This window comes from Myodes glareolus, chromosome 12 (genome assembly GCF_982192425.1).
Source record: "Myodes glareolus chromosome 12, mMyoGla1.1, whole genome shotgun sequence".
Classification (NCBI taxonomy): domain Eukaryota; kingdom Metazoa; phylum Chordata; class Mammalia; order Rodentia; family Cricetidae; genus Myodes; species Myodes glareolus.
This window is the reverse complement of record NC_142037.1, coordinates 34,869,558-34,883,434: the sequence shown is the minus strand read 5'-3', so window position 1 is coordinate 34,883,434 and position 13,877 is coordinate 34,869,558. Positions and strand designations below refer to the sequence as shown.

The 13,877-nt window shown below is 49.8% G+C and overlaps 1 protein-coding gene and 1 pseudogene across 1 annotated transcript in view; both read left to right on the top strand.

The window, feature by feature from the left end:
• The window catches only part of Slc25a37 (solute carrier family 25 member 37), a 41,862-nt gene that overhangs the window by 12,966 nt on the left and 15,019 nt on the right, over nucleotides 1-13,877 (top strand). The gene's annotated exons all lie outside the window — the stretch shown is intronic.
• Nucleotides 7,204-12,659, top strand: LOC125392339 (small ribosomal subunit protein uS12 pseudogene; annotated as a pseudogene).

Below are 13,877 nucleotides of genomic sequence, written 5' to 3'. Positions count from 1 at the left end.
CTGTGCTTGCCGATCTGTGTAGAAACAGGTGTCATTGTCTTGGGGTCCCCTGGCCTCCCTTTCTTCATGGTTTTTTGCTGGTACTTGGCATCAGGAATCAAAGGTAGGGATGAGTACTGGCTTGTGGGTCACAGGTCTTTCCCTAACAGCCACAGCTATGGCCTGAGTGTAGGGTGCTCTCTGTTGGGACATGGCAAGGTGGTTAGGGGTGTTCCCAGGCTCTCTGGTACCTGGATTAAAAGTGCCGGGTAGCTGTAGATGATTCGTTTCAAGGAATTGGACCCAAAAGGATGTTGTTGTTGCTGCTGCTGGTGGTGGTGGTTGTGGTGGTGGTGGTGTTGGTGTGTGTGTGTGTGTGTGTGTGTGTGTGATTTGTCCTGTGCATGGGTGTGCAAGTGAGCTGGGTGATTCTCAATAAAGAAGTGAGAGGTGGATTTCCATAGTCACCGTCTCTGGGGTTGGTTGCTCCTGTAGCCTCCAGTCTGTTGCCTCCCTGATTCATGGTAATGTCTGGCTACCCTCAAGCAATGGTACTCATTGTGAGATGGATGCCTCACCCATGGGGTCTGATACCCATGAGGACAGATGCTTATTACATCAGTTCCTTGAAGGGAGATGGACCATTCTCCGGGATTCTGAGCATCAAAGTGAAGGAGAGGGTATGCGAGGCCCCGTGCTGGTTCAGTTGTATCTCAGCATGGGTCTAGGCCTGAAGCTATGGGTGTTAGAACAGAGATGAATGTGGCTCATTCTGCTCCATCACAGCAGGTCCCCTAGACACCAGCTCATCTTGGGGATCTCCTGATGATCAGGACTGATCCCTTGTGAGAATGCTTTGTTGTTTTGGGGTTCCTGAAGCTCAAACTCTGCATTCTCTCTCAGTTTCCTTTTGGGAACTTCATGGTGGCTTGCAGAGGAGATCATCCTGTCCTAGGGGTGAGAACACTGACTGAGCAGGGGAAGGTGGACGCAAAGGTAGGAAAAGGGAAACACGGCTGGGTCAGAGGTATTGCTTTTCAGAACAGGGCCAGAATTAGTGAAAGCAGGAGCTTGTTTTGGAGGTGGAAACTCATAAGTGGTGACTTGTTCTCCGGGAAAGTGAAGGTGCGGCTGGGCGTGCTTCCCTTGTTAGCTTTCCTTTGGTTTAGTGCGGACAGATGCACTGGTGCAGTGCAGGAGGACCCTCTGCTCCTGTTGGCCAATCCCGGGTGAGAGAGGGGCACATGAAACACGCACTTGATGGAGTCCCATTTCTCCTGGGGCAAATCCAGCACCACGTGCGTGGACATCCTGATCACACCACCATGCGACTGTGGCGGTCCCTGGCCCAAGAGACCTTGGTGACTCAGTTTGTTTTCTGGTCGCTCTGGTTGGGGATGGATCCTTTTCTGTGTCTAGCCAGTGCTGGGTAGTTACTCAGAAGAAACAATAGAAGAAGAGATTTAGTCTGATTGAAGTCAAGCCCAAGAAAGCACCAAAGTGTAAGAAGGGAGTTTCTCTCCCCCTCACCCCTTCTTGTGCGTGTATGTGATATGCATGTGTGTATACATATGTGTGTTTGCACGTGTGTGGACACATGTGTGGGGCAGATCCAAGTGTGTTTTACGGAGGCTCTAGCTTGATGCCAGGTGTCTTTCTCCATGTATATGGAAGCAGGGTCTCTCAGTTGACCCCCCCCCCCCGCCCAGGGTACAGCCGCCTTCACCTCCCATGTGCTGAGGTTATAGGTGGGCCACCGTATCTGTCCAGCATCTACACCAGGTTCTGGGGGCCTGCACTCTGGTCCTTGAACTTGAACAGCAAGCCCTTTGCCTGTGGAGCCATTTGCCTTGGAGCCTGGAGTGCCCTCCTTAATGAAGCTGTACATCAAACAAATTTTTTCCCCTTTAGTCTCATAGCTTTTCCAGAAACATCTGAGTTTCTAAGCACTTGTGCATGCTGGGAAGGGAGAGGGTTCAACGAACTCACTTCCAGAATTATTGAAGATTGACAAATGTGTATTAGAGGTTTAAGGATGTCAGCTCAGAAATGGCCTTTAATTATAAACAGAGCAGCCCTCACAGTCTGCGAGTTGCTTTAGCCCTCAGCTACTTGTTTACTTCTGACAGACCCTTTCAAGTTTTGGATTGGAGCTGGAGAATGTTGAAAATGCATTGTGCTATTGCGGGGTGCATAGCGCCATGACTACAGATAGCGGTGGGCTCTGTGGACCCTCAAATGTAGGGTTCCTCTCTCAGGTTTAGAAGCTGGCCCCCATCACTATGGTGACACGTCCCAGACCTTGCTCTTTGTGTTTTATGACAATGACATCCTAAGAAAGTTCCTGAAAGTCCTTTCAGACCTTGGAAATCAAAAGTGACTGTAAAGATGGGCTGTCCCCAGAAGCTGCTGCACAATTGGGAGCAGATGTCTGGTCTCAGAGCAGCCAGAGAGAAGGTACCCGGAAGTATAGGGGAGTGATTTTTTTTCCATCCCAGAGGCGGGACCCCAAGGTTCATGTTTACTTGCAGTTCAAGGGGTATATTGACTGCACGGCAAGTGTGACTCAAACTCATGGCCTCTGTTCCTTGGGGCAATGTGACTTCTAGGTGCTCTATTTAGACTTGGATATTGATGTAAACTCCCAGTCAGAGCAATTCTGCCTTGAGAAGAATGCTGGGATGGAGGATTGCTTGCAGTGCATTCTGGGAGAGGAGCCAACTGCTCATGTACCATTTTTTTTGGGGGGGGGCCTGCCTTGTCCCAGAATTCCAAAGTGCCCGCCTCAAAATTATAGTTTATTTTGTTGACTTGAAATCGCCAGCAAGAGCGCAGACCCTTCATTCAAGCAGCTCCAGAATGTTGACTGACTGCAGCCCCGCCCTGGAACCTAGGGGAGAATGTCCCAGATGTTTCTGGAGGGCTCTGTTTATAGCGCTCTGACTCTTGCCCGCCGGAGACCTTTCACAAGTTCATCACCAGGAAGCTGAGTCATCCAGGGGTCAGCTGGCATGATCAAAAGTCATCCAGGGCTGCCAGCAGCACAGATAGCGTTGGCTGGGCATTTGGGGGGAGCCGTGTAGGAATGGCCAAGTGGATGAGCTCAAGCTCCTCCTCCCCCGCATCCTCCCCTCTCTCGGGGTGGGGATTGGGGTGGCAGCTGCACATCCTGGGGTAAACAGCAAAGATCCATCTCCTTCCATTCACCCCGATTCTTTCCTTCTCTGAATTCAAGGCCGAGGTCAGAACCAAACAAAAACACAGAGCCAAGGATAAAATGCCCTCCTCATGTCTCATCTTTGGGTTCAGCTCAAGCTCTTAGTCCCTTGGCTGTGGTCCCAGGCTCATCTCCCCACCCTTACCAGGTTTAGGGGGCAACAGTCCCCTAAGTCACTCACCCACATTCCCATTCCACAGTCCCACGTGCCCGAGTCCCTTTCTTTTCTTTCCTGTGTGTGTATGTGTGTGCACGTGTCTGTGTTTATAGAGGCCAAAGGACAATGCTTAGTCATTACTCCTCAGGTGCTGTTTACCCTGGGTGTGTTTCATCCACACCAGCTTCACCTTCCCCAGCCTTGGCGTTGTTACTGCTTTGAGTCAGGGTCTCCTATGTAGCCCAGGCTGGCCTAGAACTCACAGAGATCTGCTTGTCTCTACATCACGAGTGCTGGGATTAAAGGCCGGTGCTACCACGCCTAGCATTACCTTCCCTATTTGAGACGGGCTCTCACTAGGCTAGGCTGTTTGGCAAGCTAGCCCCAGGTTAAACCTTCCTTTCCCCGGTGCTGGGATTGCAAGAGTGAGCCTATGTGCCTGGCTTTATTTATTTATTTATTTATTTATTTATTTATTTATTTATTTATTAAGTGCGGATTCTGGGCGTCTGACTCGGGCCTTTGCGAGTACTTCACCAATGACTGAGCTATCTCCCAAGCTGCAGGCAACTTTCTCTTTCTCCTCCACATCCCCAACTTTCCCATCCTTAGCCTTGGTGTCCACTTTGCCATCACTCCCTAATCTAAATTAGGTCCCCTGCATCTCTTCTATAGCACTGCCTATTTAAGACATTCAGAGTTTGGAAATTGAGGGATTTGGGATTTCCTTTTTCTCCCCTACTAGATCATAAATACCTCAAAGGCCAGAACCCCGCCCACCTTGCTGGGCTTTGCCCCCAGCAGTGTACGAATAGATAGCTCACGGGAAGATCTCTGGCAGCACAGTCATTTTTCCCTACTGGGGACTTCTGCAACCTGGGCTCACTCTCGCCCTAGTCCCTCATCTTTCTGTCACCCCTGGGAGCCCTTCTCTCAGGCAGCTTTGGTTTAAATCACACACCCTCCTCGCTCCTTCTTCCCAGGGAAAAGATTTTAGTTAGCCTTGGCTCTCACCCGTAATGGAAGCTTTCTGCCTTCTTTGCGTCCAGAGAAAACTTAACTCCAAAGTGTCAGGCATACACTGTGCAAGTCACATAACATCGATTTAACAAACGGGCCCCAGAGACTGAAACCTGAAACTTCTGATTGATCCTTTGGAGTGTCCTTTCCCGAGGCCTTTGCATGTGATGCTTAGGGTTTCCTACCTGGTGTCACCTTTTTGGAGACAAGGTAGAAGGTCCGTAGTGTGACTGGCCTGACTGCACATATATCCCCCTGTGCTGTCGAGATTAATAGTAGAGTTTGTGCAAATTATGGCCCCGGGAATTTATCTCCAAACCTTAGACCCTTGGGACACCCTGACCTCTGGGGCTCAGCTTTGCTGGTGCTCATGGCCTTGGCCGTTTCCCTGTGTGTTGTGCCCTGGACTCTGGAGGATAGTCTGGGGAGCACTTAAGACCCTGCTGTGTGCATGTGGGTGAACCGTTGTTGGCCCCTGACTCCTTGGCCATTGTTAAAATGTCTCGGTGAGGCACAGTGACCAACAGTGGATGATTCTCACAAGAAGCAGCCGCACAGATGCCCCGCCTGATATAATTATACGCAGAGGAATGAGCAAGCGAAGGCTGGCGACAGGCTCGCTCTGAATGCTGCTTTCTTCCTCTGTTTATTGGGCTAATCACCGGGCACACCGCAGAAGGTGTGGTGGCTCTGTGAAGGGTGTGGAAGGCGGCCTTGTAGAAGCTGGCAGGGCCGCACCCAGTTTGGAGGCATGCACAGGGTGCCCGTCTCCCGATGCAGTGTGGGTTTCTGCTGAGCTGCACCCCCCTGAATCCTGGGCCCCCCTCCCTTCCTTGGTATCAATGCCAAGGGCTGTGTCTCAGGGCCACTGGCCTTGTCAGCCACCTGGTCTCTCACGCAGACACATTGCTGGTGTTCATCCGTCCGTTCCCTTGTGCCCGAACAGCTGGGATGTGTTCTGGGAGGGTGTCTCCTGGGGTGGCAAGTGGCTGGCACAGGCTGGGGAAGAAGTGCTGTGTCATCCAGGCAGGTTGGCCTATGGGAGGAGCAGAGCTCAGGTTTTGTGGCCTAAGCACTTTGTCTTTCTTTTCAGATGCTTTCTCCATACACTTCTGGGCTAGGGACAGTTCTGGGTGGGTGGGTGTGGGGAGGACTGACCCCGCAGAGAGCCTAAGATAGGAAAAGGCTAGCTCCTGGAGGGCTGGCCTGCAGGAGACCTCAGGGAATTCTGAGTCCAGATTCTTGAGATACATGCTTGGAGCAAACTTTAGGTTAAATCTTTTTGAAATTGAGACTAAATATACATGTACATAAAATATGTTGTTTTGCCCTTGTTAAAACTCTCTGTGTGTGTGTGTTCATGTGTGGGAAGGCCAGAGATAACCTGGAATGTTCCTCAGGAGCTGCTATCTTTTTTTTTTTTGTAAATTTTTAAATTACATTGACACACACACATGTATGTGCTTTGCCTACATGTATGTCTATGTACCACATGTGTGCTTGGTACCCACAGAGTTCAGAAAGAGGGCATTGGATATCCTAGAACTGGAATGACAGATAGATGTAACCCATGATACTGGGAATTGGGCTCAGATCTTCTATAACAACAGCAAGTGCTCTTAACTACTGAGCCATCTCTCCAGCCCCTGACCTTGTCTTTTGAGAGCGGGTCTCTTTTTACCCAAAACTGCTAGGCTGGCAGGCCAGAGAGCGCCAGAGATCCACACCTCCATCGCCAGCGCCTTTCTGTGCCTGGCTTCTGCATAGTTCTGGGATTGGGTTTGGGTCCTTGGGCTTGTTTGACAAGTGCTTTACTGACAGCCATCTCTTGCCTTCTGCACGCATACCCTTCAAAAGTTTAATGTTTTTCCTTTGTGATGTAGCCAGACTCAGGCATCTTTTTATCTTGCAAAACTAGACCCCAACTCTTAAATAACGAACTCCTATTTCCCCGCCCTCCAGACCCTAGCAGGCTTCATTCTGCTCCTTCTCTTTGAATGCTGTTCCTTTAGTGCCTCATGTAACCAGAATCTGCCCTTTTGCAGTTGCTTATTTCAGTTATCATAATGTCTTCCATGTTCACCCATAATGGAACATGTCAGAATTTCCACCATTTCTAAGGCTAGACAGTATTTTATTGTATGACTAAAATCACATTTATCTCTGTCTGTGATGGACAACTGGACTCTTTCTGCCCATCCAAATACCCCGAGACCCCGCTTTCATTTCTCCTTGGTGTATCCCCGCAAGTGGAATTGCTGGATCCTTGGAAACTCTGCTTTTAACTTTTAGAAGAGCTGCCTGGCTGTCCTTTAAACATTCCTACCAGTCGTAAATAGTGTGTTTGAAGGAGAATGGCTCCCATAGGCTTATGCATTTGGATGCTAGGGCTCTAGTTGGTGGAACTGTTTGGGAAGGATAAGGATTAGGAGGTGCAGTCCTGTTGTGGAAGAGCTGTGTCACTAGGGGTGGGATTTGAGGTTTCAGAGGCCCCTATCAGATCCAGTCTCTCTGCCTCTATCTCGAGGATAAGAGGTGAGGTTTCAGCTAGTGCTCCAGCTGCATCCTTATCTGTGCGGCCGTGCTCCCCACCATGACCATCTACCCTCGGCAGCTGTAAGCAGGCCCCCAGTTAAATGCTTCTTTGTATGAGTTCCTTGGCCACAGCAATGGAACAGTAGCTAAGCCAAGTGCACGAGGGTTCGGGTTTTCCCTGGTCTTCAGCCACTCTACACCTTTGGTTCTTCTTCTGACAGTGTCTCCTGTACAGCCCTGACTGAGCTTGAGTTTATATGCTCCCTGCCTTCACTTCCCAAGTGCTGGGATTTTAGGTGTGCACCACCGTGCCTGTCTAGGTGTGTTTAAAAAACTATTTTTAAATATAGGTGTTTTAATATAGTAAAGAGTGGGGGGGGCCTTTTGTTCTGACCACCCAGCTAGCTTATACCCAAAATAATCACACAGAAATTGTATTAATTAAATTACTGCTTGGCCCCTAAACTCTAGTCTCTTCTTGGCTAACTCTCACACCTTGATTCAACCCATTTCTAATAATCTGTATGTCATTATGAGGTCATGGCTTACCAGGAAAGATTCAGCGTGTCTGACATGGCAGCTTCATGGCGGCTTGACTCTATCATCTGCTGCTTTCTTTCTCCCAGAATACAGTTCTGTCTTCTCCGCCTATCTAAGTTCTGCCCTATCAGGCCAAGCAGTTTCATTATTGATTAACCAATGAAAGCAACACAAATACAGAAGGACCTCCTATACCATTTTCAAGCTGCAGATAAGTCCAGTGTACATTAATGAACGTGCATTAATGTCGGAGGCTTACCTCCTCCAACTAAATATTCCGACACACTGATGCGCCTTTGTTTATCAATGGTGCTGCCAGTTATGTAGATTCTGAGACTTGATATTCGGAATGTGTTCTTAGAGACAGTGTTAGCCCCGTTTCTTCATTCAGCCTGTGTTTGTAGTTGTACAAGATGGTGAACAAAAGCACTAGGAATCTGCATGTCAAGCCTCCGTGGCAGTGGGCTCCCAGAGAGGTGACACGATCGCTCAGTGCCTCTGTGGTGGCCAAGCAACATTTTGGGGGACCATCTGTTTGGCAAAGTGAGTCCCACCACCACGTCAGCATTTGTACCAGGTGTACATTCCTAGAGAATCTCAGGCCAGAACACCTGCATCCCATCTCTGGGCTGCGGGAGGTCAAAGTTTTTCAGGGCAACTGGGGTAGGGGTGGGGGTCATGGGCAGGGGAGGGAGGCTCTTCTATGTGCAGACCTGCAGCTGATCTCCACCCTCACCTGTCTGCCACCCTGCGGCAGCCACACTTGCCCGCACTCCAGAAGGCATCCAACGAGGCCAAAGGCTTGCCATTGAGGGGGAGCTTGGTCATAACACACCACACAGTGGTCTCAGTGTATCTGATTGCTCAAGGACCCTCTCCAGCCCTGGGCTGGAACTTTAGTACCCAGTAAAGGTGAGCCAGGAGGCCAGGTGAGCGAGCTTCCTGGAGCACTTTTGTTTGCCACTCTCTTAGCTCATGTAAACTGATATTAGTGACAGCTCCCCATCCTCCACACTAGTTAGCTGTCCAAGTTCCCTTTGTTATATAACCAGGATTAATTTAAGCAGCTCTATCCCTTCATTCAGAAATGACAGGGAAGAGGAATGACTGTGGGAGTCTTGTGGTGTCCCCCCGGGGACAGCCTGGGCAACTTTCCTTTCTCCTGGGCCTTCGCTTTCACTCTGTTGAGTGGGATGGCAGAACGGAAGGGTACCGGTTCCTCATTCCTTCATCCTGGGAAGTATACAAGCTAAGAGGTCTCTCTGCAGGTGAGGCAGCCGAAGGTCAGAGAGGTCAAGTCAGTTGCCGAGCTACAAAGTTGAATCAGGACTTCAGCAACTAGGTGGCAGCAGATTGGGCCATCTTTGTGTCCCGGCTTCAAATCAGCTTTCGCTGTGCACCTGATGGATGGAGGCATGCATTGGTGGTGGATGAACCTGTAGCTGTCCCTGCCAGGCATGGAGATATCCTAAGGAGCTGTCCCTCCCTTTGACTATCAGACTGTTGAGATATCGAAGCCCAAGGTATTGGGATTTCCCCCAGGAGTCTCCTGCTTGGAGAAAGGAAGAGACTGCAGGCTGGTGGCAGTGCCAGGGAGCTTATCTCCCTGGAGGAGGTCACAACAGTTGTCAGCATTTCTGATCACCTTGTAGGAGAGACCAGAGCGGAGGCAGTGATTGCCACTTTGCCTAAAACTGTGTATACATTCCTCTTCCTTCTGTGTAAGCCAAAGCGTCACAGCGGGACCCCGAGTATGGAATGGGGGCGCCACTGGACCTCTGTGTTTCTCTTCCAAGCGTGGGCACCTTGAATAAATCAAATCCCCTTTCCTCTGCTTTCCACAATGACTTGTGTATTTAGTTGACCCGTTTAAGACAGATGCCTGCGCCCAGGTTGCTGGGACTGACCCTAACTCAGATAATGAACTGCTAGCTCTACTCCATGTTCCACTGTCCCCAGCCTTGTGCCCAGTGGCCCAAAGTGATCATCCTCTGGGGTGAAGCCTCTCACCTGTCTCTGACCCTCTGACCCCGTCTCTCTATTCCATCCCATCCCGTCCCGTCCCATCTTTATCGTACTGAGCTATCAATTAACGTCCCCAGACAGAGAGTAGAAGCTGTGTCTCTGTGACGCCTTGTGTGGATGGTTGAAGTGGGCATCCACCAGACCCTGAGACTGGGTTTTCCAGCAAGATATAGTTGAAGGACAGGCAGAGGGCGCTGTCCCCCTGACCAGCTAGCTCTGTGTTACTTTTCCTTCAGAGCGGAACAAAGCTGGAGGTAAATGGTGTGGGAGTGGGGTGGGAAGTAGCACTTAGAAGGCAAATGAGAACTTTGAAGGTAGCCCTACCATGCCAGACAACCATTGCCGGCAGAGCCTCAGCACGACCTTGCTTATCTTCCTGGATCCTTGTTCTCTCATGCGCGCAGAGTGAACCTGCCCGGTCCAGGCCGATAGGCTTCTGTGGTGCCTGCATGGGGACTCTTGGGTTAAATTTGTTCTTTTGTGGCCTGCCAAGCCTACCTATGCTTTGTGAAAATAACATGCTGTTTCTCCAGTTTGTCTTGACATCTTGTCCTTACTTGTGAATGGAGTGTTTACAAGCCATTCAGCTCCTCAAGACTGGCTGAGTCAGTGGGAGGCCTCAGAAGTGCACTTTATTGGCATGGAGTTGAACTGTGTCTCTTGGACGCATTAGCCTTTGGATACTGGTACGTTTTGAACATCCTGTTTAAAACACAGTGTTGAAATTGAGCTGCTGCCGTTTGGATTGTGGCACCTGGCAAGATGGGCAAGTGTCGTGGTCTCTGGACGGCCAGGAAGTTCTGCAGTCACCAGTGGAGTCCAAAACGGCATGATAAACAATATAAGAAAGCCGATGTGGGCACAGCTCTGAAGGCCAATCTTTTTAGACCTACTTCTCATGCAAAGGGAATTGTGCTGGGAAAAGCAGGGGTTGAAGTCAAGCGGCTAAATTCTGCTGCCGGGAGGTGTGTCAGGGTTCAACTCATCAAGAATGACAGGAAGATTACAGCGTCTGTGCCCAGTGATGGCTGCTTGACCTTCACTGAGGAAAACCGTGAAGTTTTTGTTGCTGGATTTGGTCCAAATGGTCACGCTGTAGGTGATGCTCCCAGAGTCCTTTCTAAGGCTGTTAAAGGAACCAGTGTGTCTCTTTTGGCCTTGTTCAAAGGCAAGAAGGAAAGACCGAGAGCATGCATTTTGACAATGGAAACACAATAATAAATTTACATTTTCTGGAAAAAAAAACAAAGAAAATGAACTACTATTATAGCACAGTTGAGAAACAGGTCCTTCAAGGGGGAGGCTGAGACAGGGCTCCCACCTACTGAATGGATTGATGCCCCGATACAGGAAGAGGTCAGTTACCATGGGAGTGGGGGAGGGCCTGATGAGAGTGTTTGGCTGGATTTACTGTGTTGCTTGCCTTTGCCTTTCTGCCTTCCAAAATGCAGGGACCCTCCCCAAATATTGGCATATGTACTTGGACTTCCCCCAAACATGGCTGCTGTTACAGCCAGTTGAAGGTGTTCTGTGATAGCAGGAGAAGAAGGCCTGAGACAATTACTGGTTCAGCTCTATGTTTCTGTCCCTCTTAGATACCCTTCCTGCCCATGACCTCAATGGGTATCTGGCCCAAATTCTTTTTCCGGAGACCAAATGGTGATATGTTGATTCAGCACTATATCTAGTTCGACTGGAGACAGCGGCCATGAGGTCTTTGGGGGAATTGGCTCAGGACTTGGCCTGTGAGGACGATGGTGTAGGCCATGCATAGACAGAGCCCACTAAGAGCTGCCTGGACTTGAACTTAAGGAAACTGGGGGAACTTAGGCAATTCATGTGACTTAGTGTGATCATAGAAGCGGTGCATGCTGGGGACAGGCAGGAATTTGGAGTTGCATCACTTGGTTCTCTACCACGATTTCCTCATTTATAAAATGAGCTTGCCATTCTTTTCTTGTTTTTATTATAGTATTTTTGGTAAATAGAGATAAGGGCATAGAGTCTGCCAGTCTGTAAATGACAGAAACAGGACTAGAGGCTCTGTTCTGAGTGGGAAGGAGTGACCCGTGTCTCAGGTTTCCCTTCTGTCTCCCAATGAGGTCACAGTTGCCCCAATGAGATCCCAGGCCTGCTATCTGGTATCCTGGGAATTTGCCCCACCTGAAGGGTAGAGATTGGTTAATTCTTGGGGTGTGTCTCACTTGGGGTGTTCTGAGAGTGTCTTGAGTAAACTGGCCAGGCATGGATTCTTTTGTCCTTCCCTGCTGGCTGTGGGGCTTTCTGGAGAAAGGATTAAACCCAAGGCCAGCTCCTGGGGTCAGGAATGGGAGCCATAGCCTCTTATCCTTGGAGCCATAGGCATGCTATGTATGAGCTGCTGCCCTAGGTAGAGGGGAAACCCGAGTGGTGTGTGTGACAGTGGCCACAGCTTTGGAGAGAGCAGCCAGCCTGTCTGGGGACCCTGAAGGGAGGGTTTTTGTCTGTCCAGCCAAATGCCTGAGATTTCCTGCTGGCTGTCCCGTCACTGTTTTAAGTAGCATATAGCCATGCCTGGGAAGTCAGCTGATTGAATTCCAGCTTCACTGGCTCAATACTGGCCTTCCTTTCTGTTGTCTGGTGCTAACCTGCCTTTCTTATAGCCATCTTCAGATGCCCATGTAATGTTCCAGCTCTTCCTCTGAGTCTTGGCCAGTGCTCCTCCTATCCCCATACCTTCCTGAGGGACATCCCTGCACGTCATATCCCAGTCACATGATCTTGTCTGCCGGTTAACTCTGCTTGTTCACATGGTCCTCTTTCCTCAAATACCCAACCCCTTTCCCCATGTCTGTGCGCTCCCCCAGCTGGTTCATTGTTCCCATACCCTCCGTGAATGGGCTTACTTTATATTTTTCCCAGAGTAAGAGAGTCTAGAAAATTAAATAGTCTAGAAAGAGCAGTAGTGACAAGTTCTGACAACTTGGTGCCCTGTCCCTTTTCCTAGCTGCAGTGGTCCCTCTCTGGCCACCTTGGAGGTGAGAATCTTTGTACCCTGGTGCGCCCCTGTGTGGCCACAGGGGGAGAAGCAGGCTTGGTTCTGTGACTCCTTCACACAGCCTGAGGAACTTGACTATTCTGGCCAAGGTGGAATTCCATTCAACACACAATGCAGTTTGTCCCCCAGAAACAGCAAGTGCCTTGGCCGGGACCTAGATTAGTCAGCAGAGTGTCTGCCTGATATGCCCGAGGACCTGGTTGAATGGCTAGCATAACAAGCAAAACTAGCATTACCCCCTAAAGCACACCCTACCGGACCCTGCGGGCTTCAGGACTGTCCCTCCCTGGGGAGTGGCAGGTGTGAGGAGCCTCCCTTGTCATAGATAGCCAGGAAGGCAGGACTGCGGAACTCGGACATAACACCATTCAGAGGATGGGGATCCCCGAGGGTCGGGGGTGAAGGGAGGACAGAACCTTCGCTGTTTGCGTATGAACACACTTTCTCTTGGCCGCCTCCTCCCATTGGGGCCACCTGAAGAAACTCAGGAACTTTGGCATGGTATCAGGCTCCTCCAGGCCCACTCTCCTCACTGTTTCTAACTCCGTCCTTCTAGCTGGTATTGGAGCTGGACCAGCCTTTCTGCTTGCTCCCAATTAGAAGTTCTCAGCAGAGCATGGGAGGTCTCTGTTCAGAATACACGTTTTGGAGCGCCCACTGTGAGTGCTGTGTAGACTCCCTGAGTGCTGTGTAGACTCCCCCCCCCACCATTTCAGAAGACAGCAGCAACCCCTCGGGTGGTCATCTTCTCTTGCTGCTCCCTAAACCTCTAAACATCAAAGGACACGGTTTTCCTCCTCATTAAATAGACACTTATGCATGTCTTTATTTTCGTACATCCGGATAGGGAAGTGTGTCTTGTGGATGTGGTTTCTAAATCGGATGGTGTAAATTCAAAGCACAGCTGATGAGTTAGAGCGAAGCGTACTGACTCCTGTGAAAGCAGTGTGATAAAATTCTTTACTATGTATGCTAATTTTAAGGACCAACTTTCTACCAAAGCAAAGCGTGAGCTGGAGTTCAGAGCTTGTGGGTGAGCTGAGATGCGTTGACGCCATGGTTTCTCTTCCAGGACTTAGTCCACTGCTTCATTCTTGGTTAGTGGGTATGGGAATGGTGCTGGCTGCTGGCTGTTTATACAGGATTTCAAAGGACCAGGATGGGACCAATGTGAGTCTGTCTTTTGTAGAGCAGAATGAAAAAGGGTGCAGGTTCTAATTGAGCAGTACTGGTGAATTAGGGGTGCTGGTGTTTTAGAGGTGCTGGTGGGTTAGGGACATAGATAAATTGAGTATTGAGGGCTTCACTGCTCATGCTGCTTCTTGTGTTTTGGGGTTCCACACTTGTAGTATTATAGTATTCCACTA